Source organism: Pezoporus flaviventris, unplaced genomic scaffold, assembly GCF_033815535.1.
Source record: "Pezoporus flaviventris isolate CSIRO_AGI_PZ_B2104156 unplaced genomic scaffold, CSIRO_AGI_Pfla_v1 ptg000035l, whole genome shotgun sequence".
NCBI classification, from domain to species: domain Eukaryota; kingdom Metazoa; phylum Chordata; class Aves; order Psittaciformes; family Psittacidae; genus Pezoporus; species Pezoporus flaviventris.
In genome coordinates, this window is record NW_026892583.1 from 2,213,908 (window position 1) to 2,235,310 (window position 21,403).

Consider the following 21,403-nt stretch of genomic DNA (forward strand, 5'->3'; position numbering starts at 1 on the left):
TTCTGAGTGGAGCTGTATTAAGAAGCCTGCGTGCCTGATAAAAATACTCACCCTCAACAGGATGAAAACTAGATCCCACTGAGCCCTCAGCATTCTGCCTGAGTCACTAATTCCCCAAGGAAGAAAACAAAGCAAGCAAAAAAAGTTTGTTTGCACACAGCAAAGCCAAATCACGTCCAGTTGTGATTTACAATGAGTCCTGGGAGACTCCTCTAACATAACATGGAGTATATGTATAGCTCTTCTTTAATATAATGTGGGGCCAGTGAAGGTGAGTTCACAAATATACAAAATGATCTTTCTTCTCTCATTCTTTAGGGAAAACACCTATTAATTTCAGTGGGACTCTTGCCTGCATGTGTTTTGTGACTGGAGCTGCCCCAGAGTAGTATGAGGACCAGCGGCTGCTAGCACTGGGGCACAGGGAGGGTTTAGATGTGAGTCAGATTTTCCACAAGCACAGCTCTTCATCTGGCTCCAACAGCCGGGACCAGTAGGACTTTGTCCTACTCCTTCTTCCCTGTCTGGCTGCCCACACAGGCCCTCCCCATCACCCCTCTTCTGGTGCTTTTTGCCCCTTTGTGATAGGGGCCAAGGCTTCAGCATCATAAGGTTTCTACAAATAATATCCACAGCTCATGAGGGAAGCAGCAGAGCACTCCTCTGGTTCCCTGAGGCTTTATAAATACTTCCTCAATGAAAGGCAGTTTATAAATCTACTCAGCTCCAGATCTGCGTGAGTTTGATGGAAATTCTCCACTTATGGTGGGATAAGAGAGCGGAGAGTGAGACTTGGTGCTAACAAATGACCCCTGGCTGGAAGCAGGCTGTTAATGCTTTTAAATGAACTACTGCTGCAGAGCTCAGGGCTTGAACCCAGAAGCACAATAGAAGGTGCATTATTATTCCTGTTCTGATTATGGCAGATAATTTTGCTGTTCTCATTTACAAATGTAATGGTTTGTTAATAACATCTGATTCGGGAACATAGGATAGCCTATCAACTAAGGGTGGCACGATGGCATTAATAAGGGTAATTGAGGTTGTTGCTATAATCTTGTTTGCTCTATGGTTTGTTAATTGAAAATTACTTATCTTAATATATGATAGAAACATAAATGTGCTTCCTCTGTGAAGCAAAACGGGATGTGTCAGTCTGCACTGTTTATACATTGATAGGGTATCTGTACAGCAGTGAACCAGTCTCATTCATGTCAGGTATTGTGTTTATATGTTGCATAAATAACAGCATTGCTGTTACTTATGGCTGTGTGTGTCTTTTGCTGCAAGACCTGGTGTTTTAAGACTGTCTGGGATACATGTGGTTGATGAGAGAGCCGTTATGTAGGGAGGAAATGGAAATGAGAGACAGACAGGCTGCTGAGCGTTTAACCCTGGAGAAGAAACTTGGCATTTCATCTTCTAGCAGCGTTTGCCCGTAACTACTATTAACATTAATTATGGAGATGCTTATGTGAACACCCTGTTAGCCCTAATTAGAGTTAATGGAAGATACGTGTGGATGTTAACAGGACAAGAGACAACCAAGCTTCCATTTCTAAGGTTAAATATTCAGTAGCTCCCTCTTAGACATCTCCAGCATCCTATAATCATGCAGTCAGACTTCTGCAAAAGCAGAACAGTTTCACAGTTTCTCCTGCCTTTTTTAATATATTTTCCTCTTCCCCCCCCCCAAATTATGGCCACCTCTCACTATTTTTGCTTAAATTAAAGAGCAAATAACATGGCAGTGACCTCAGCTATCTTTACTAATGTAATTACGCTCCCTCTTCTCTATACACAGTGCACTTCAGACTTTATTAGCAGACCATTTGCTGTCCCTTTTACTGTCCTTTTAATGAATGCTACTAGATACACTGAAGAGGAGCTGGAAGGACTTGGCTTTGTGCTGAACAGAGACCCTGTGATAAAGAGCTCAGGGATGAAGCTCTCGAGTAGGTCGTGTAATAGCTGAGAACTGTAAAGTTCCTACCTCTGTGCTATTCTCTGAAGCTGTAAAGACAAAAAAAAGACTACTTCTTGCTTGCACTCTGCCTTCAGTAGTTTGGAACCAGTATCACTTAAGAATTGAGGCTGCAAAATATACAGGTTGTCTCTTTATCCTGCTGCTGTGTATGACAGCACGTCTCTGCTGCTTATCTCTGCCCAGGTGAGCATCTTATGATGAAAAAATGAAAATCACTGACACAGGCCAGTGTCTTCACAGGAAGGGTCTTTTAAGGATGGACTTGGAAACTTATTACGCTTCCCAAAAGACTTGAATCTGCCTCAGGTGGTGTCACATACTCCTCGGGGCAGGATGTGCTTCCTTGTGGTCCATTTCCACAGACATACACAATGATCTTGGAGGGTGTATTGGGCAAAAAAGGCATTATTTTTGCCTGAGATGATGTGTTAAATAGTTATAAGGCGAGGTGTTCATCTGATCATCTCTTCCTACTATGCAAATACAGCACAGAGCCCCTTTGAATAGTGCCTAGTTACAACTTTCAACCTGTAGCTCCTAGCTCCTCATTGTCTGGAGCCACAGGACTGATGTTTCCCCAGCTTTCCAGCTTTCTCCTTTTCCCCAAAGCAATTCCTAGTGTAAGAACACTCATGCTTGGCACGGTCTTGCATGTGCCCATTTGCAGAAACTGCCTAACAGCCCATTGCTGGCTGAGGTGCCCATCATGGGCACAAGCAGAGGGGACTCTGGGGATGGGGCAATGCACCTCTGAGGTTTGGTGGGAATGTCTCTGCTCACATTTACCCAGAGGATGAACTGGGAGAAGGTTGGTAGGTTCTTATTTAGCATTTATTAGTTTATTCTCTTGATGTTTCTATGTATTTTTCCAATTGTGTTATTACAAATGCCTGGTTTATTTTGTGGTTGTCACCAAATCTGTTCAGCTTTGTAATTAATACTACTTTCTTGATTTAATGTGTAAAGTAATGCTTTCACAGGTCAGTCCTACATGGACCTTTTTTCCTTTTCTTTTTGTTTCTGCTTGCTAATTGTTGTGTATTTTTTAATGGCCATGTAAATCTTAAAGTGCCTGTATTCGAACTGGCGGGACAAAAAGGCTTTTAATGGTATTTCGCTCTGAGGTTTGGAGTAAGCTGTATTGGTTTGAGAGCCCTTGCTGGATGTTCTTTCAAGTGGACAGATGCTAAGAAACCTTGCTCTAGGCTATGCAGGGTGGCACTGGCACAGGGTGCCCAGAGAAGCTGTGGCTGCCCCATCCCTGGCAGTGTTCAAGGCCAGGTTGGACACAGGGGCTTGGAGTAACCTGCTCTAGTGGAAGGTGTCCCTGCCTGTGGCAGGGGTTGGAGCTGGATGAGCTTTAAGGTCCCTCCCAACACAAACCACTCTATGATTAATGTAGCTCTTTCCTGCATAGTTAAAGTAGCAAAATCCCATGCTGCAATATGGCTTACTCCAGTTTATGGGAAAGAACAGATTTTTCTGGTGTATCTACATTTTGATCCATTAACAAAAAGAATAGTTACATCATGTTTAAAAAGGAAAAATCCCCCACATTTTATAAGATTAAATTGCTCACTAAGCCTTCAGGTACAGCAGGTAAGAAACTGATGCTGTAAAGGGAACACAGCCCTGACATCTCATTTTATTTCAGCAAGGAAAATGCTGGCCTTGCTTGGAGCAGAAGGTGCCTCTGTGATGAGGCTACGGTCTGGTTGTGTGGTTGGGACAACGAAACACAGTCTGACCCATGACATTGTCAAACCCACTGAGGTTAAGCACCCTTTCCCCAAGTGAATTCCCTTGTTTTCATAAGCCACTACAGCTAGGCTGTAAAAGGGAGGTCTCCAAGGGAAGCTAAGGTAATAACCACAGTGCCTTCATGAACTAAATCCTGCATTTTCTGTGTCAAAATAAGCAGCAGATGTGTGAAGCAAATGTCTCCCTATCTTGCCTATGAGTTGTATAAATGGAGATATTCGAAGTCTTCAGCAAAACCCTTGCCCATTGACACCTTAATTCAAATCCGTTTGGTTTGTAGGTCAAGTGCTGATACAACATCCACCAGCATAACAGCCCTTTCCTGTGAAATGGCTGGATGAGATCTGACATTAGAAATCTATCGTCAAATGGATTTTTGTTCCCCAAAAATTTCTAAATCAAACAATAGTCCAGTTGAAGAGACTGATGTCAGAATCACTGAGCCAATAGCAAAGATTTTAGTAGCGAGAAAATGGTTATTCTGTGTATTAGGTATAGGCTTAGCACAATTACAATTCCCCCAATCAGATTCTGTAGTTACCTGGTCACCTCTGACTTGCCTTCCTTACCAGAACAATATCCTGGCTATTATTCCACAATGCTTTGGAGTCACCTAATTCATTGGTAGCCTTCCCAAGATAGCAGGGAAAGCAGCAGATAAGTATTAGCTGAGAAACCCGAGTGGTTTTGCCCTGGGATAATGGAAAGATAATGTATTATACAGGAGATGTCATGTCACCAAAACTGAATTTTAGGAGCTTCTATTTCCTACAGGATATGTAAAGTGTTTAAAAGGGGTTTGCTTGGTGTTCGCTTTTATTCTTTCATTCATTTTGCCTCACAGATTTGTCTGGATGCTTTTGAGCGAAATCAGATTTGCTTAAATGACAACTCGCCATCAAAAACCTGACGACAAAATAGATGATTCTGGTTTACAATATATGGTGTAATTAGCAGTATCAAGACAGCGCACTGCAGACGAGGGGGGAAGTTAGGAAATAAAAGATAAAATACAACCTCTCAATCAAAATTTGAAGCAGTGGAGTTGGTGAGGAATTAAAATGCCAGCTTCTGCTTGGGGAAAGCCTGCACATCCAGCGTACTCACCCTTCTGGGTCTCAAGGGGCTGAAAGAGGGAAACTTGTCTCTCCTGATAAGATGTGCTCAGTGCCAGTGAGCAGTAGCATTTAAAACTGGCCAAGGACAGAGTTAAAGCTGTTCTGATGGGTTTTACAGGATGGACCAGCACCATCCCTGCTTTCTATTGGGAGTGTGCGGGCTCAGAAGAGAAGTGCAGCCCATTAAAATGGCAGATCCCTCTTGTGTTTCTCTGTGCATCTCCTGTACCACGTAGTCCATCTCATCAGAGTGAAGCTACACTTGCATCCAGGGTACCTGAGTGCACAGCTTGAAAGGATGGAGTTTAAATACAGGCCCTGAGCAGGAAGTGGCTGCTGCCAATAAACAGGAACAGGAGTATTGGAAGGCTGATTTACATGGATGCACTTTGTGTCCGGATTAATATGCTGCAGACAAAAGATGTAAGAATAAAGCTGTTTGCCAAGGGCTGCAAACAGGTGGAAGGTTTGCACTGCAGCCTTTCTGCCTTGAGTATCAGCTAATTGGATCGAACTCCTGATCAAGTCTGTGCTGGCTGGAAAACCATTTATCTTGAGCTGCTTGTGAGGGAGCATCTGTAAACCCTGTGTTTTCCAAAAGAAAGCCTTTATAAGGATCCAGAAGAGCCAGGACGTTGATCCTTGATGCCCAATGGCTCTGCTGACCTACTGGAAGAGCTAGTTGACACCGCTGTCAATGTGGAACAGTGGGGAGGGTGGTGTTGGGAGTTGTGCTGAAGGTGAGGTTTCAAAACGTGTTGGGTTTACAGCAGCTCCCAGCTCCTAAGGAGAATGCCCTTTCCCTGCAATACACAAACGCCTGTGGTGCAACCTCTGTACTGACCCGGTGATGCTGGGGTGAGGAACCTCAACTGTACCATGGGTGGTGTCTGCTTTCAGGGTGAAACTGTTTGCTGGGTCTCTCTTCCTGTCACTAGATCATTGATTTGGGATTGTCCTAATGAGGAGGTGTGAACCTGTAGAGGAAACTTAGAATCATAGAATGGTTTGGGTTGGAAAGGAACTTAAGATCATCCATCTCCAAGCCCCTGCCATGGACAGGAACACCTTCCACTAGAGCAGGTTGCTCCAAGCCCCTTCCAGCCTGGCCTTGAACACTGCCAGGGATGGAACATTCACAACTTCCACTGTTCCAGCACCTCACCACTCTCACAATGCAGAATTTGTTCCTTATATCTAACACAAATTTCCTTGTTGAAGTTTGATAGCAGGGGGTGTCTGTATGAGGGCTGCAGGAGTGCATATTTGGAGATACCAGCTCTAGGTTTTGAGTGTGTCATTGTGGGCAATGTAGCACAGTTGGAATACAAGCCATCTAACTTACTCCTTTCCGGTTGTCACCATCCCTGGACTGTGTGGTGCATATGAATGACCCCACCTGTGGTTTTGTACCTGCACATATTCAAATATTACTGGCAGGCAGCTTCATTTCATCTAAAAATGCTTCATTTCATCTAAAAATGCTTCATTTCATCTAAAAATGGCAATAGTTTGAATACCGTCTTTCTGGGTGCTCTGTTTCTGAACTGCTTTCATCCTGGCACTATTGTAGGGTACTAAATGCAATCTCTTATATCCTATGGGTGGCAGATGAGTGGTGATATTAATTATATTATATATGGGGGTTATGGGGACAAGACTGACACACCAACTTGAAATAACTTGCTGGAGTCTGTGAGTTTCTGTGGGAGACATTAGGAAATCAGGAGCTATAAAGCAGTCTGAGCACTAGATAGGGGACCACAGAAGCTGTCCAGGACATTTGCTGGATATCCTGGAGCAAAGCCACATCAGCTTCATAAAGGACACAGAGCTTCATAAAGAGCTTTCAGACAGTAATATGGAAAGCAGTCTAAGGCTTAAGTGGCATTAATGTTCTGATGCAGGTGGTTTGTGTATCATCAGACATGCAGAATGGTGACCACAAACCTTGTTTTGAAGTTTGTCATGAAGTTTATCCTCAGATGCGTTTGCACACCAAGACTCCACAGGGCTTTCAGAAAGCTTCTTCTCCCACTGCTGACAGCAGTGATGGGAGAAGAGGCTGTTAAATATTGTGTCACTTGAGGCAACTTTTCTTGCTCTTGATGCAGAGCTCTGCAGCCTAAATGGGAGAATGCCCTGGAAGGGCTCACTCCATGCTGGGAATAGCTTGAACGTCCTGTTGTTCCGTTTTCTCAGCCTAAACCTGGTTGTTTTTGTTGTTTGCCCCGTAAACCTGGTTTTGATACTGTCAAAATACACATGGTTTAGCTGAAAGGCAGCACTGCTTTCCAATTTCATGCTGGTCTAGGAAAGAGACATAGCAAAGGCAGGGGTATAGCAACCTTCACACTGAAAACTAGTGATTCTGCAGTCAGAATTCAGCCTAGCTGTGGCTTGGTGGAGGTTAGCCTGTGGAGTCCAGAGGTCTGATTTTATCACTATGTTCTGTTGTCCTCCCTCAAAAGGTTGCCTGGAATTGCCAGATTGTGTGAGACTGTGATCTTTTGTGTGTGAAGAGCAAGTTTTTGCTCCAAGTGGGTTTTGCACTGTTTTAAGGCTGTGTTTGCTACTCATGCCTTCATCATTCACTCATACACTTGCAGTTATCCCAGTCTCCATGATCTGAATTGGAAGAGTGTGTCTTCAGTTTCTAACTCCTGACTTCTATCAGGTAAAATATGGGTGAAGGCAGAGTAAAAGGAAATTCATCAGCATCCAGAGTGTTTCCATGGTTAAATCTGTGGTCTCAGCTTTGAAAGAGTCCTTATGATGCCCTGTCAGTGCATGCCAATTCTTACTTCTATGTATGATTGATGGTGCTTCAGGTTTTGCCCCAGGCTATACCCAGTCTGCTTGCAAGCGATGCTGGTAGTGAAGTTTCCACGCTGCCGTTATGTGTTATTTAGATTACAATAGAGCTAAAACCCTGCACCACTTCACAAGAGATACAATCCTTTCCCCCCCACCAAAGCTCACAAACCTTAAAACAAAGCCTGCCTGGGGAGCCTCTTTGGCACTGTATTAAATACCCTTGCTGAGAAATGGTTTCTTACAATTATGGCTTTCCTAATAGGCACCGTGGGTAGCATCAACACAAAGCTATCTGTGTTACTTGCTTTGACCTGCTTTAACCCTAGCCAGTCTCCTGGAGATGTGGAAAATGCCTATTCCATACAAAGGTCTTGCCTTTCAGACAAAGCAGAAGGGATTTGTTTAGAGCTCTGGCTTTCTAAGAGGAGATGTCATACTTTTGGGGGGTGAAAGTCACCCCATGGAGGCTATCTGAAAGCCTGTGCATCCATGTCATCAGCACATACGCTGCTGTCTTTGTGTGCAAAAATGAATTGCTCCCCGAGTCCCTCTGCTTACGACGGCTCCAGGCGTGCTGTGCTTAGGGAATAAGGATATTTTGGGAAAGTGGGTATGCTGTTTGTGATGTCCTCTTCATTGAGGGGGGAAAAAAGGTTAACTTTAAGTAACACGAAATATTTGACCCAGATTCAAACCTCAATGAAGTCTGTATCCCCAATTTTGCTAGGTTTCTACATCCTTAAAAACTCTTTTCTTTCTCCCCTGAAGAAGTTTTAAGCCTCTCAGCTACATAAGTGGGATTTGGATCAACCCCTGAGCAGTTCAGTGGTAAGGAGATTTCCATAAGGTTATTATCTGGCATGTGGAAGGAGAGGTCAGTGTGGGGGAAGTGTTATGGGTGGTGATGGAAGTGAGTCCCCCCCATATTCATATAAAGAAGAAATTCCTCACTATGAGGGTGCTGAGGCGCTGGCACAGGGTGCCCAGAGAAGCTGTGGCTGCCCCATCCCTGGCAGTGTTCAAGGCCAGGTTGGACACAGGGGCTTGGAGCAAGCTGCTTTAGTGGAAGGTGTCCCTGCCCGTGGCAGGGGGTTGGAACTAAATGATGCTAATGTCCTTCCCAGCACAAACCATTCTATGATTCTATGATTCTATATTCTCACCTCAGCAAAGTAAAGCTATTGCCTCATCAATACTCTCCAGCACACACACACAGTATTGCCTAGTTTTCCTGCAGCGTGAAGAGGATGCCTCCAACCCCCAGAGCCCCCAGAGCAGTGACCCCATGCTGTGCTCTGCACAGGACCACTCTCCTCTCCTTTATGAGAGCTGCAGCACGGGGCTGTCCGTGTCTCTTCATCAACATGAGGCATCAGCAGAGGAGGTTTAATTAGGCACCTTTTATGTCTTAATTCCTGGAAGTGCTGAAGTGTGCTTGCCTGGGCACAGCAGCCAGGCCCCCGACTGATGCTGGAGAGGTGGATGTGTTGCTATGGTGCTGGGAGGTGTCTCCAAACCCCAGTGCTCCAGCAGTGTGTCCTAATTGCGGCTGTGCAGCAACAAAACAAATACTCAGGGATTTCCATAAAGGCTATAATGAAAGGAGCATCCCTTGCTTTTTAATATGTGCTGAATGGGTTCATTTGTAAGCTTATTACGACTTCAGAGAGAGAAGCTATTAAGGTGATCATTAGCTGCCTGTGCAAATAGCAAGGAAAACCATGGCATGTTCCGGAATAACCTCCTTTTTAATGTCTGCACTCTCAGATGCATTAACAATAACCAGCCATGCTGTCTTTCATGTTTCCCCTTATATGAGGAAGGACAAAAGAGAAAGGAGAAGGGGGACGGTGAACTGCGTGCTTACAAAATAAGTTCAGATGGAGAGAAAAATGAGGTGTTAAGAGAGCAGCAAATTCACTAGCATGACATTGTGTGTCTTGATGCAGTATCTGTTATCCATTGGGAAAGCAAAAGCAGCTGGGAGCCAGCCTGCGAGTCTTGGCTCGTATCTCACTTAGTCCCTCTACTCCTGTCATCTACGTATGAATTGTGCTGAGGGTCTTTTGTCTGCCTGGAACCTGATCGCCGCTGAAGCGCTCAGATTTGAAGGGAGAGGGAACGTTTAGGAACACGTATGCCAAGATTATGGGAATTATTAACTCTCATTTCTTTTCCATGCAGAACATCTGAAGCTCTGCTGCGGGCTGTGGCCATGGTTCCTCTCTCTGCTCCTTCTTAGTCTTTCTTAATCAGAAATATCTGTAGCAAAAGACTTTGGGTGGTTGGGTGTTTGTACCTGAATTGGGATGAGCGTACTTGAAAGCAGTCACATTTACCTTTCAAACCACATTAACTACAGTCTTATGTCTTAGAGTAAGCTAAAGGTGCTGATTACAGGGAAACTCAGTTTAGATTTGCACATGGAATATTTGAGATGTGTATCAGTTTGGCTATAAGCAGCATAACTTAGACTTCACGTCTGCGTCTCTTTCCTAGGTCATTTCTCATGACCTTTACTTTATTCAAGTTTTCCTGGACACGTCATACCTATAGCTTGTGAAATGTATTGATTTCCCAAATAAATAAATCACTCTGAATTGTGAGCTCTGTGGGACAAAGTATTTCCTATTGCGTTTAGAATCCAATGCAATATTTTTCTTCTCGTTAAAAACGTTTACAAGATGACCATAATCAGACAAATAATTCCATTTCTCACATTTCCAGCAATATTATTTTCTGGTTTATTTAGTGTTACTGAGATCCCTGCTTTAAGATCTGCTTTTCTTACAGGATGTTTTTCCTAACCTTTGCTTTTCTATGGTGATTAAACCTGATTAAACTCTTTTCTTTTTGCCTCTGTGTAGGCAGTTACCTTGAACAAAGAGAGCTTATTTTTTTTATATATCTATATATATAAAACAGTTAATGCATTCAAAGTTCTGTTTGGGTTTTCTTTCTTAAAAGCAATTAAGATGATTAGTCCCTCAATTAAATAGTGTTAAAGGGTGGGTTTCTTTTCCCCCACCTCCACCTCACAAAAAAGCACCGATACCAACAACAAATAAGAAGTTCACCCACTGCTTTGGAGCTCTGTTCTGCATTAAATCATATGATAAAAGCAGGTGTTTCAAACTCCTATGCATGTGCCTTTGCTCAGCTGCTCTGGGGCTGTTTTGCCATGCTAAGGAGAGATTGTCATCATCTTTTTGATAGGACAAGGCCCTGTGGTTCATAGTAACCCCTTTTGATTGCTTCCTTACTTTAAAGTCATTTTCCTCCCCTACATCGTTTCCCTGAAGCCTGCAAACTATCGGGAAACTTCTTAAAACACTGGAAATCTTGGTCTGAGTAGGACAAGGTTGCCACAGCAACTGCCCAGTGTTTCCAAGACGTATTCCTGCATCTTTCAAACCAATCATGGATGCCACAAACTGCTGAGGCATTTGCTGCAAACAAAGCAAGGCTAAAGTAAAAAGAGAATAGAGGAGAGCTCGGAGGAGTCAGTTGTAAAGGTGAGATGTGTCAGGCTCGGGCGGGAGGAGTGGCAGGCGTTTGCACTTCATGTTAAATCCCCTAAGCGTCTGGAATGCCGTGAGAGCGTATGGAGTGTTTCAACACTTGACAGTGTCTGACGTGACAGTGGATAATGTCACTTGGCTTGTGATGCAGCTCCATGGGTTGCTCAGAGGGGTGGCATTTATTCCATCCTGAAGGGAAATATTTTCATAGGAAGCCACAGTTAGCTGCCTCCCCTTTGATATGCTAAAGAAATTCCTTTCTGGGACAGGAGATGCCTGTCAAAGAGTGCAATTTGTCAGCCAGAGGTGATCATATTTTTCATGGGGTTGGGACTGGTCTCATATGGGCTGGTGAACAGAGGGCTGTACCATGGTTCAGGAGATCTAGCACATCATTCCCTTTTAGATTTGTTTTTCTTACCTACAGAACTATTTGCTTTCTATTTGAGGGTGCTGAGGCGCTGGCACAGGGTGCCCAGAGAAGTTGTGGCTGCCCCATCCCTGCAGTGTTCAAGGCCAGGTTGGACACAGGGGCTTGGAGGAAGTTGCTGTAGTGGAAGGTGTTGGAACAGGGTGAGCTTTATGGTCCCTTCCAACCCAAACCATTCTAGGATTCCATAAACGGAATTAATATTGTTATATTATCAGTGCATATAATCTTTGGGTCATCTGTTTAGACAGACAGGCAATCAGTACCATATGGTTCCATTCTGCTGCAGATAATACAAGGGAAAATGCACCTGTGAGCTATCTGAGGGGCTCCTTTTTAAGGAACAGAACCTTAAAACATTGCAGGCTATCAGATGTGTTGGTTGTGTTTGCAGTATCTTCTTTTCTGAGACAGCTGCTGTCTGTGTGTGAAAAGCTGCATAAAAGAGCCAGACATGATTACCTATTGAACTTTGCTTGGGAAGGGGCCAAAGTGAGCAACTCATGTCTCTAACAGTGCTGTATGCACATTTGCACTAGGTGAAATTGAGTGGTTAGTGGCCTGATGCTGTACTGACACTTCAAACATGTACCCTAGCACTTCTCCAGGCATTATAGCATTTGGGAGAATAGGTTCTGCTCTGGGACTTCTGAATTTCCATTCTGAATGTCTTTGTACATGTGGAAGATTTTACCTCCAGATGATCTCATGTATTCTGTGCAAAGTTGCAAATATAAAGCATAGATGGTAAGTGTTGCATTATTGGTTTTGTGGCAAAGCTGGTGTTATGTATATGAAGCTTTAAGAGCCCTCTTTTTCCTCCTGTGTGTGATTGATGTGCTCTTCTTGGGCTTGCCTCTTCTGGGGGTTGCCCAAAGAAGTGATAAATGCTCCATCCCTGACAGTGTTCAAGGCCAGGTTGGACAAAGCCTTGGGCAACATGGTCCAGTGTGAGGCATTCCTGCCCATGGCAGCAGGTTGGAACTGAATAAGCTTAAGGTCCTTTACAACCCAAACCTTTCTATGTTTCTATGATTCTGCACAGCCTTTTGGCGGCAGAAATGTGTCTTCACCTAAGGAGGACAGAGAAAAGGCAGGATGTGTCCCAGTTGCCAAGTGCAAGGTCCTGCACTTGGGTCGGAGCAATCCCAGGCACAGCTACAGGTTGGGCAGAGAAGAGATTCAGAGCAGCCCTGCAGAGAAGGACTTGGGGGTGTTGGTTGATGAGAAAACTGAACATGAGCCGGCTTCAGTGTGCTCACAGCCCAGAAAGCAACCGTATCCTGGGCTGCATCAAAAGGAGCGTGACCAGCAGGTCGAAGGAGGTGATCCTGCCCCTCTACTCTGCTCTCGTGAGACCTCACCTGGAGCATTGTGTGCAGTTCTGGTGTCCTCAGCATAAAAAGGACATGGAACTGTTGGAACAAGTCCAGAGGAGGCCACGAGGATGATCAGGGGACTGGAGCACCTCCTGTATGAAGACAGGCTGAGAAAGTTGGGGCTGTTCAGCCTGGAGAAGAGAAGGCTGCGTGGAGACCTCATAGCAGCCTTCCAGTATCTGAAGGGGGCCTATAGGGATGCTGGGGAGGGACTCTTCATTAGGGACTGTAGTGATAGGACAAGGGGTAAGGGGTTAAAACTTAAATGGGGGAAGTTTAGATTGGATATAAGGAAGAAATTCTTTCCTGTGAGGGTGGTGAGGCACTGGAATGGGTTGCCCAGGGAAGTTGTGAATGCTCCATCCCTGGCGGTGTTCAAGGCCAGGTTGGACAGAGCCTTGGGTGATATGGTTTAGTGTGAGGTGTCCCTGCGAATGGCAGGGGGGTTGGAACTTGATGATCTGAAGGTCCTTTCCAACCCTAACTATTCTATGATTCTATAATTGTCCCAAATGCTCTCCTTGGATAAGAACCTTAAGGTAGTTTTAGGAGCGGCTGTGGTTCGTTTACTCACCGTCCCAAGCCTCATATGATTTTAGCGTTATAAAAGCCAATGAGGTTATTGTTTTAAGGTATAAGATGCCCTGAGGGCTTTGCTCACTCAACTGTACCGAGGAATTAAATGCTCTCAGGCAGTGCAACAACCTCATTCACTCCAGTGTTGCAAGGCAAGGCAGTCATCGATGGTAAATGGGCCCGTATTACAGTGACATTAGCATTTTAATGCAACTAAGGAGGAGGCAGATTGACTGTAATTTAGTATCTAGTTGCATGGCCTTGTGCAGGTCCCCTCATCGCTGCTCTGCAGGGGCCGATTATAGTTACTCAGTTCACTTTGGAATCTAATTGGATTTACATGCAGTAATGTAGTCGTGTCACAGCAATGACTCTGCTATGCAAGCGCTATGAAATTCCAGTGCAATTAGTTATTTATATAGGAGCAATAGTTACAGGGTAACGCATAGAGCTGACAGTTTGTGCCAAGCTCCAGTACAGGAGCAGCAAATGTTCTACTGTTTTCTGAAGGCACTGCAAGGGAATGATATTAAGCTGATCCTGCTTCCACAGAGATGTTTCTCCTTACCCTTCACTGTAAAAGCACTGACCTGTTGCACAGGTCCAGCAGGACATGACTTCTGTCTTCATCTGTACGTATGGGCTGGCATGTGTTTGATTTCTCTAGATCATAGAATCATAGTATGGTTTGGGTTGGAAAGGACCTTAAGATCATCCAGTTCCACCCCCCTGCCATGGGCAGGGACACCTCACGCTAAACCATGGCACCCAAGGCTCTGTCCAACCTGGCCTTGAACACTGCCAGGGATGGAGCATTCACAACTTCCCTGAGCAACCCATTCCAGTGCCTCATCACCCTAACAGTAAAGAACTTCTTCCTTATATCCAACCTGCACTTCTGCTGTTTCAGTTTGAACTCATCACCTGCAAATGTCGTGATCAAAGGGGACTGGGAGCAGATAGAGGCACTTGTGAATTAAGACATCTGTAAGCCGTTCATCTGGTGGCCTTCCTACTAGCTAATGTGCAGGAGACTGGATTTCTCCCAAAGAAAGGCCATCTTTCACTCTCCATTAATTTCTTGTTTCACTTACTACCTGCTGACTGTCTTACTCTCTTTTTGCCTGCTCCCTCTTCTCTGTGGCTGTCCAACTGTCTTGCTGCATGAGACCAGCCCGAGTCATGAGTTTATAGAATCATAGAATGGTTTGGGTTGAAAAGGACTTTAGGATCAGCCAGTTCCAGCCCCCTACCATGGGCAGGGACACCTTCCACTAGCGCAGGTTGCTCCAAGTCCTGTCCAGCCTGTGCTTGAACACTGCCAGGGATGGGGCATTAACCACTTCTCTAAGCAACCTGTTCGGCTGCTTTTCTTTCATCAAATCCTGCTTCTCACAAAGAGCAGAGAGTACAGTGCCCAGCAAAGAGACATGATGTGGTAGCTGTGAGCTGTGAGGGAGGAGGCAGGACAACGTGCCAAATGCATCTGCTCAGCCAGCTGAGGCAGCGTGGCTTGCACGCCCCAAGGATGGAGGCTTGCTCCAGCTTCCACTGTGTTCCACCAGCGACTGTAATTAAAGGCATCAGCTTGCTCCAGCCCCAATTAGCCACGGTGGTTTTGCACTTTCTGCAATCCTCCCTAATGGCAAAATCGTAGCTATTAACCAAAGAGAGTCTGTTTGGCAGGGACTTCCTCCCCTTTAGGGCCATAGAGTAAGACGGAATATTGCTATTGCTTGGCAGCGAGCGCGCTCTTTCATCCCTCCTGACACAGCACCTGCTGGCACCCACTGAAGCATTTAAAGCTCTTCCTCTCTGTGGTGCTGCAATTTCTTTAAAATATTGTGACTTCAGAGGAATAGGAAAAATAAACTTCCTCTCCCACGCAGACCTTTGAGGGCTTGTAGGGATGTAATTATATGCACATGCCGTAGGAATAAGAATCCTATCATTCTGGTTGTTTTCCTAATGACAGGTTTATATGGCGCAGTGTAATCTCTGCTTTAAAGTTAGAGCCATCTTCTCCTGGCAGCAGCTATCTCAGGATAACGGCATCACAGGATGGGGCAACTGAAGATACTGACTCTTAATTGCATATGCAAAGCACAGGAGGAAGTGTGCCCATACACAAAAGAGACAGATAAAAAGGGAAAGGTGGGCACCAGACTGCAAGAAGGGGCTGTGAGGCAGTGACACTGTTCTGTCCTTACTGTAGACTTTCCAAGCCCCTCTCTAGAGGTCCCTGAGCTGGTCACATAGCACCCTCTGAACTTCTACACTGGTGGCAAAGCTGACCTGGGGACGGCCTTCATACACAGCACTGTAATGAAGTGGGGCAATCGAGCAACTGCTCAGCAGATGCCTTCAGTACTTAGCAGCAGAGACTGGGTACAGATGTTTGTATCCTCCAGATTCCAAAAGGGAAGCCATCCCTGCTCATCATTCAGGGTTTAGGTCCACAGCGAGAGAGGAAGGACACAAAATGTGAGGGATTAACGCAAAACAAAGAAGTCTATGAATATTCATTATATGGTTTATATTGTAATAGTTTCAGCTGCCTTGAAACCCTGTGTTCGCCTCCTGCCAACAACAAACGATAGACTTTTACTCACAGAAGCCTTAATGGGAGGCAATTTTCCAAGGCACATTCACAAATGTTTGTGGGAAACAGATGTTAAATGCACCTCCTCCAGAAATGATGAGGAAATACTGGCAGTGGGAGAGCAGGGATAGACCCAGGTGACTTATCTGAACCCTCACAGGGATGCAGTGGCTTCAGCAAAGCAATCTGTGAAGGATGAGTGAGTTACAGTGCTGAGCGACTGTGAGTGAATCATAGAATGGTTTGAGTTAGAAAGGCCCTTAAGATCATCCAGTTCCAACCCCCTGCCATGAGTAGGGATGCCTCACATTAGACCATGTTGCCCAAGGCTCTGCCCAACCTGGCCTTGGACCCTTATGACATGGGGTGCTCTTTGAATGGATAAAAGATGCCTCCTCCCCACAGGCTCTGCAGTGTTGGATGGGTGGAAAAACCAACCTGGGAAAGGATGCCCTGAGGAACCGTCAGTCAAATGAGCATGTTAGTCTGTAATCCCACCTCCCTTTTACCAAGCCAGGGTTTGTCATTAGCATTGTGCAGGCAGAAATTAAAATGTATTGATAAAATCGGAACTTCTAGCTCAAGGGCAGTGGCTGTGTGCACCCAGGTCCTTATGCCTGTGCTGCTTTATCTAATGCCTTTGGGTAGGCAATGCAGTGGCTGCACCATTCCTCTCTATTGCTGCTTCCCAGGCAGTGACAATGAGGCAGAGGGAGAGAAATGGTTTGCTCAACTTGTCATGAGAGCTGGCTGGAAGAACAAGGAACAGTGCCCAGTGTCTCAGGCCGTTGCTCCTAATGGCTGGGCTGGGCTTCCCAAAGATGCATTCCAACTCCCTTCCTATGCCTTTTCCATTTTCCTGCTAAATGGGCTATCAAGTCACAGCAGGTTAAAGTTTGTCTAAACCTCCTATAAAATATTGAAGGCGCAGCTGGTATTAATCTAGTCCTGTTGTGGTATGAGGTGCGTGTGTAATGGGACTATAGATTTAAACGTGGTATGTGGGCTTTTAAAACACCCCAAAGGATGTTAAAGGGATGCTGAGGAATCAGATCCCTCACTGGGTATTAAAAGCTCTTCATTAGTGCTAATGTACACTAAATTAAGGTGGCAATTAGACTGAGCATATTCATCAGGATGGTGTGTTTTAATAAATTGTGTATTTAACATGATTGCATTTTATTGACTTCTGCAGTAATTGTGTATTTTTCTCTTCCAGGAGAAGCTTGGTTAGAAGGAGATACATGTGACACACAGAGAATTAAAGAGTAGAAGAGACACCGTGCTTCAAGTCCCAGGATTTGTGAAGGTGAGTCTTGATTATGGCTCTTTCTTTGTGCTTTCTTTGTATTTCTGTCAAGGATGGTTAGGTGTGAAGGAGGGGAGTAAGAAATGCACATCTCATCTGCCCTCATATCATCTGCAAGATGTACTGCAACAAATTGTCTGCCTTTGGTGTCCTAAATAAACTGCCCCATCTCTGTTCTACCTAGAGGAGCAGATTTTGTGGAAATGATGCTCTGAGGGGGTTTGTGGAAAGCACCAGCAGTTAGATGTCTCCATAGCAGACCCCAGTTTAAAGGAGGTGGATACCACGGCAGACAGCGAACCCAGAAATCCTATTGGATCGAGCAGCTCCATGAAAGGAGGCAAACATGATGAGTCAAGCCTCCTTACCTTCAAGCTAAAGGGTGGGTTTCCATGTTGTTCGGTAGAGAACGTCGTGGAGCAATGCTAGGTTTTGGTGGTCCTTCACCACCGACGCAGCTTACAGCTTCAGGGATGCTTCTAGTGACATCTCAGCTGGGACAGCCTCTAAAAATTGATGCTTTGACTTGAAGAGAATCTAGTCTATATTTTCTAATTCCTTTATAAGCTCTCTGGAGAGCTTCAAACACGTCTTCTGCTTTTACCTGATCGCACTTTGTATGAATATGAAAGTAGGTGTGAATTAGCACCACTTGTTCCTCAAGCCTTTGGCTACAGGAGGTACTACAGAACTGGTTCTTAGGTTTTAAAGGAAGCAACAGATCAGTTCAGTGCACACGGTATCCATGCATGTTGGATAATACTGCATGTTGGATAAATATCTCTTTGCCAACATGCATATCCATGCATGTTGGCAAAGAGATATTTATGTCAAAGAAGATGTATGTGGACAATATGATAGAAGTGACTGAAAAAGGGGTGAGGGATGGACAAGGTGACATCTAGACAGCTCTTCCAATCTTAGTTATTCTGTGATTTCTATCAGGTATTTGAAATGGGGAGACTCTGACAAGCTATCAGGCAAGTGCACAATACCTGAATTTTAGGGGTTTAAACCCATTTAACCCTGGGGTTAAACCACAACAGTAGTGGAATACAAATAGTCTGCAGAGGTATGTTAGGGGTGGGTATTATGTGGTTGGAATGGTAGGCAAGGAAAATGGTTCACATCCTTCTTTTCAGTAGAGAGTAGGAGAGATATGAAAGATGAAATGATTTAGACTGATGAAGATAAGGTGCTCTTGAGAGTCCTGATAGACTGGCACATCTGAGGGATGCTCTTGTTCCTTTTGCACAAGGTAACTTGGACATACCTTGGAGGCTCTGTCTTCAAAAAGCTTTTTCCAAGGAGGGTGATCACACATTGTAAGAGGTGCCCGGGGAGATGGGAGAATCTCAGGCTTTGTTGATGCTCAAACTAATATTACTCTGAGCAACCTGCTGTAACTAAAGTTGGGATTGGCCCCGGTTGGTGGCAGTGGGTGCTTGTACTCAATGACATCCAGAGTCACTGCTCCTTTGCCATCTCCAGCACAATGGAGCAATTGAAGTGAAACCAGGGGGTTCAGTCCAGTGTGAAAAGGATATGGTGGGAGAGGGAAATGTCAGTGGTAGCAAAGAGAAACTTGGAAGCAGTTTTGGGGGGTGTGGTGGAGCAGCTGCCTTTGGATATGTGAAGTTCAAGGTAGCTGCAAAAGCAAATGTCAGAAGGAAGGAACTAAATGGTGGCTGGAGGACAAAAACGTGCATTGCCTTGAAAAACTAGGCTGTATTCCTAACTGATTACAGCAGCTGGGGTATGTTTCCTGGCTACCCTGCTGGGGATTTTGAGCCTCCTCATCACTTTGCGAGATAAAACTCGTATTAGGGAGGGTGAAATGTGTAATAATCTGCCTAAGAAAAAGCTGAACATTTATAGCTACATTTCAGACAAAAACAAATGCATCTCATGTGTCTCGCGGGTCTGAGATGGGACAAGCCAGAGAAAGCATCTGTCAGCCGCTGTCTTCTGCAGTTCTGGCTGTTAATGTTTGCTTAGCATTAAATGTCTCCTGTGGAGGAGAACTTAATCTGTCACAAATTTGGGGCCTGGAGGAGGGGGAGAAGGTATTTTTAAGAGGTGGATTAAGACATATGCGTTTGGGTTTTATCGCACTTGCATCAGCGTGTTGTAGGAGTAACTGTCAAGATTTGCCTTTTGTGTGTATGGCTTAGAAAGAAAAGTGGAAGGAAGAAGTAGCTCTGTGGGTCAGGATTCTCCTTTCATGTCAGCTATTTTCTCCATGCAGCCTGTCACTGGGGACTTGAGGTACCTTCAGCTAATTAGAAAAGCAGCAGTTGACACAAGGGGATTCATAATTACACTATTAGTAAGTAATGTTATTTGCATTTTGCTTGTGTTGATTGTAAATGGCATTAGTTGCATACTCTCCAAAGTCTACGGCATATATGAACTAGATGGTAATATATTTCGTGTACCCTGGAGTGATTGAGTTCTGACAGTAAACAGATTTAAACCCCACAAAAGAGGTCAGATCATGCTTTTGATTAATTTGCCCTGTTTTAATCAGTGCAATCACAGGATCCAAATGGTGATCTTGCAAGTGCTGTTTGGGAATCTGGATACCCATCAGAAACTGGAAAGCGTGTGTTATGCTGGGATGTGTGTGTCTCTCCAAGCTCGAAGTTCCAGCACTGAAACAGATGCTCAGAGCTCCTGTTTCTCAGATCAGATCAGTGGGTTGACATATTCTAGTAGTTTGCACTGAGCTGTTATGATGTGGAAGCTCTGACGTGCGTGTTCTTGGCTTTGCCAGCCCAGACCTTGCTCTATTGCCACTGACTTCCATTTGCACATCCTGAGTTGAAGGACCCTGGGATTTGTAAGCCCCACGGGGTGCGTTCCTGGCTTGAAGCGCTTCACAATTAGCAGGGTTTCACTTAGTTGTTGCTTTGCTGTGTGAAATGGGTTTAGAAATTACATATCTGAGCTCAGCACCACCAATGGGGACAATTTCTTACCCAGGCAAACAAGGGAGTCCTCAGTTATCAAAGCTGAGTGTGCCTGTGTTCATCCTGCTCCCACGTTACTATGACATGGGCCTGCCACAGAAGTTTGCTCAGTGGATTTAGAGTCTCTTTTCCCTTCTCATGCCTAGAAAACATTTGTCATACTGAGCGGGTGCATGGGCAGAAGCAGTGCAAGGAATCATAACTTAGGTTTGTCTTGGAAAAGAAAAGGAGGCCTGTACTAAATCAGAGCAGCTCCAAGGGAGCTTGCTCATCTTGCAGAGGAAGCAGACCCAGACACGGAAAGTAAAGTAAGGTGGGAATGTGATTTATCAACTCTATAAAGCAGCAAGACAGCGTTGGGCTCAGGCGCTGCTGCTTCTTGGACCACAGGCAATGTTTTTCATGTGGGTGCCTCAGCAGTGAGATGAGTGTGAATGATGTGAAGTGGCACAGTATGGCTCAAGTGGTTTGCTTTTCAGTCCTTTTATGCCTAAGGTTGCTGTGATATGGATCATATGGTGGAGGATCAAGGCAGCAGGACTTATTAGTTCAGCAGGACTTATTAGTTTCTCAGATAACTTTCAGGCTTAGCCATCCTTTGTTTCACTGGAGCATAACTGTTCGTGTGTGTGGTGATGGGAATATATGGGTGCCACTAACTGTGGGGCTCTTGAAGTTCTAGCATCCTATTGATGTGTCTGTATTTCCATATTGCTCTCTAATACAGTCTCCAAGCTCATGGGTTAGGGGAGCTGAAGGTTCACCTTTTCCATGAAACTGAAGAATTCTCTCCCACAGCTCCTTACCCTTCTGGACTTAAAGATAGAATCATAGAATCACAGAAGCATAGAATCATAGAATAGTTAGGGTTGGAAAGGACCTTAAGATCATCCAGTTCCAACCCCCCTGCCATGGGCAGGGACACCTCACA

General features: G+C 44.9%; 1 protein-coding gene and 1 long non-coding RNA gene across 4 annotated transcripts in view; both read left to right on the top strand.

Moving 5' to 3' along the window:
- The window catches only part of LOC133273736 (uncharacterized), a 589,959-nt gene that overhangs the window by 160,215 nt on the left and 408,341 nt on the right, over nucleotides 1–21,403 (top strand). The gene's annotated exons all lie outside the window — the stretch shown is intronic.
- Nucleotides 1–21,403, top strand: part of TSPAN18 (tetraspanin 18) — a 130,229-nt gene that overhangs the window by 89,409 nt on the left and 19,417 nt on the right. The window contains exons 3-4 of one of the 3 annotated variants that reach the window (XM_061462213.1): nucleotides 16,597–16,671; nucleotides 17,411–17,500. The exons of 1 other annotated variant lie outside the window; for it this stretch is intronic. The gene's annotated coding sequence lies outside the window, so the exon portion shown is untranslated. The remainder of the gene's footprint in view (nucleotides 1–16,596; nucleotides 16,672–17,410; nucleotides 17,501–21,403) is intronic. One more of the 3 variants, XM_061462211.1, reaches the window with a different exon arrangement.